Raw genomic sequence first — 3,218 nt, forward strand, 5'->3', positions numbered from 1 at the left:
TGTGTGTGTGTGCGCGTGTGTGTGTGTGTTCGCGCGTGTGTGTGTGCGCGCGCGTGTGTGTTTGAAGAGCCTATTCACTCAAGTATAAGATCGAGGAGTGGGAGGAAATTGAGTCATGGATTTCACTTCTTTGTCTCTTACATAACGCCCGTCAGAAAGCCCACAGTTGGGAAAAAGTGTGTTCGCGGGTGTGTGTGTGTGTGTGTGACAGACAGAGAGGTATGACTGCGGTGGGGTCATCATGATCTCTGGGGTTTGCAGACTACCTAGCACAACCCACCCCTGCCATCTTACAGCATAACCGCCATTTTCTCCAGATGCATTGCGTTACCAGTAAATGTTCATAATAGCCCGAAAATAGCCTAAATCTAGGGATTAAGTCGTAATTTCCCCACTTACACACACTTAACATCATTGTATACTATATTATATATATATGGATTTAGCTCAGTGACAAAAAATACACCCATGAATAATGCTTGTATCTGACAGAGCATCAGTGCAACATGGTTGTTTACTCTTTTAAGCATTTACCAGACACTTTTATCCAAAGCGATTTACAATTACAGATTACAGGGACAGTCTCCCTGGAGTAACTTAGTGCTAAGTGCCTTACATAAGGGTACACAGGTGGTGGTGTTCCCAGGTGGGATTTGAACTCATGACCTTCTGATCACCAGTCTAACTCACTATCCACTAGGCCTCACTAGTCCACTAGCCCTACATATATGAATGAGGAGGAGTTGACAATTCTCCTTTTTATTAGGAACACTATACTAACACTGGGTAGGGCCTCCCCATGATTGCATCTTTCCTGCAGATTTATTCAGGTGCACTCTCCCGTTCTACCACATCCCAAAGGTTCTACCACATCCCAAAGGTTCTACCACATCCCAAAGGTGCTCTATTGGATTCAGATCCGGTGACGGGGAAGGCCACTGAAGAACACTGAACTCACTGTGCCATGTTCACGAAACCAGTTTGAGACGACTTTTGCTTTGTGACACGGTGCGTTAGCATCCTGGAATTAGCCGTTAGAAGATGGGTACCTTGTGGCCATGAAGGGATGCACATAGTCAGCAACAATACTCAAATAGGCTGGGGCATTCAAGTGATGACTGATTGGTATTAACGGGCCCAAAGTGTGCCAAGAAAACATTCCCCACACCATTACACCACCTCCACCACCTCCACCAGCTTGGACTGTATAGATGACCCTGTCCTTCCCACTCACTATTTGTACTGCACATGATGTGTTTGTGTATGTGTGTGTGTGTGTGTGTGTGTGTGCGTGCAGTAGGTTGCACATAGCCTATAATGAATGCAACAAATTGAGAAGGGAAACTGGGGTACTTTTTGTTCATTAAAAAAACAACAACAATGTTTTTAGGGCATTTTTGCTTTATTGGGAGACAGTAGAGATTGACAGGAAGGATGGGTGAGAGAGAGAGAGAGAGAGAGAGAGAGAGAGAGAGAGAGAGAGAGAGAGAGAGAGAGGAGGATAGAGACAGTAGAGACTGACAGGAAGGATGGATGAGAGAGAGAGAGAGAGAGAGAGAGAGAGAGAGGAGGATAGAGACAGTAGAGATTGACAGGAAGGATGGGTGAGAGAGAGAGAGGAGGATAGAGACAGTAGAGTTTGACAGGAAGGATGGGTGAGAGAGAGAGAGGAGGATAGAGACAGTAGAGACTGACAGGAAGGATGGGTGAGAGAGAGAGGAGGATAGAGACAGTAGAGACTGACAGGAAGGATGGGTGAGAGAGAGAGGAGGATAGAGACAGTAGAGATTGACAGGAAGGATGGATGAGAGAGAGAGAGGAGGATAGAGACAGTAGAGACTGACAGGAAGGATGGGTGAGAGAGAGAGCGAGAGGAGGATAGAGACAGTAGAGACTGACAGGAAGGATGGGTGACAGAGAGAGAGGAGGATAGAGACAGTAGAGACTGACAGGAAGGATGGGTGACAGAGAGGAGGATAGAGACAGAATCAAACCAGCGACCCTGCCATTGTGTGGCATGTGCCTTTGTGAGCTTGGCCACCCAGGTTCCCCACTGTTTATTCCATTTCCCTTCCATTTCCATCCTCTTATTACTCCATCTCCAACTCTGCTCTCCTGTCCTGGGTCTGCTCTCCCTCTCTCTCTCTCTCTCTCTCTCTCTCTCTCTCTCTCTCTCTCTCTCTCTCTCTCTCTCTCTCTGGGGGTGCGGAGGAGCGATTGTGTGCAATATAGCGAGTTCTCCAAACAAGGTGTCTAAATAAGTTGCTTTTGTGCAGCAGTGCATTGTGGGTCCTTTGTGCTTGGATTCAGTTTTCTCTGTTCTGACAAACCCATGAGTCATCCATCAGCCCTCCACTTACCGAGGCAGGTTTTGGTTTTTTTCTCTCCCTCTCGACAGTGTTTGTGTGTGTGTGTGTGTGTGTGTGTGTGTGTGTGTGTGTGTGTGTGTGTGTGTGTGTGTGTGTGTGTGTCTGTGTTCTCCCTCCCGACAGTGTATAGGTTGGTGGAGATGGGTGGCTGGACTTGTGGACTACCCTCCCCCCTCCCCCCTCCCAACCTCCCTCCCCCCCTCCCTCCCTCCCTCCCTCCCCCCCTCCCACCCTCCCTCCCTCCCCCCCTCCCCCCCTCCCTCCCTCCCCCCTTCCCTCCCTCCCCCCTCCCCAAATAAATGAATTTGATGTTACAACTGTGTATTGTTTTATATTATGTGGTGGCTTTTGTAGAAAAGCAATTTACCATTCGAGGGCAGGGGTTGTGGAGACATTGGTACAGGGTTGTGGCACGAGGCAAAGCCGAAACTTCGCCTCGTGCCACAACCCTGTACCAGTGGCAAATGTCTCCACAACCCCCTTCCTCTCATGGTCAATTGCTTACTTTTCCACCAGAAGAAGAAAGAAAAGAAGGGAGGAATAGATGGATGGAGGGCAGAGGCTTTGCACGCAAGCCAGAGAAAGAAAAGAAGGGAGGAATAGATGGATGGAGGGCAGAGGCTTTGCACGCAAGCCAGGTGTTGAGAGAGAGAGGTAGGCAACACTCAACACTCCAACACACGCACACACAGAAACCCTCAACACCCCAATCAGCCAGTAATTCACAGCGGCTGAGGGAGAGGAGATATGGCCACGGAAGAGAGGCTGTCGCACGCAAGGTGTGGCAGGTGTGTCAGAGCCTTCTACCCACAAGGCCTCATGGGTATTTCCCCCCCCTCATGATCCCAT

The sequence above is a fragment of the Nansenia antarctica genome, assembly GCF_963989245.1.
Source record: "Nansenia antarctica genome assembly, chromosome: 2".
Lineage (NCBI taxonomy): Eukaryota > Metazoa > Chordata > Actinopteri > Argentiniformes > Microstomatidae > Nansenia > Nansenia antarctica.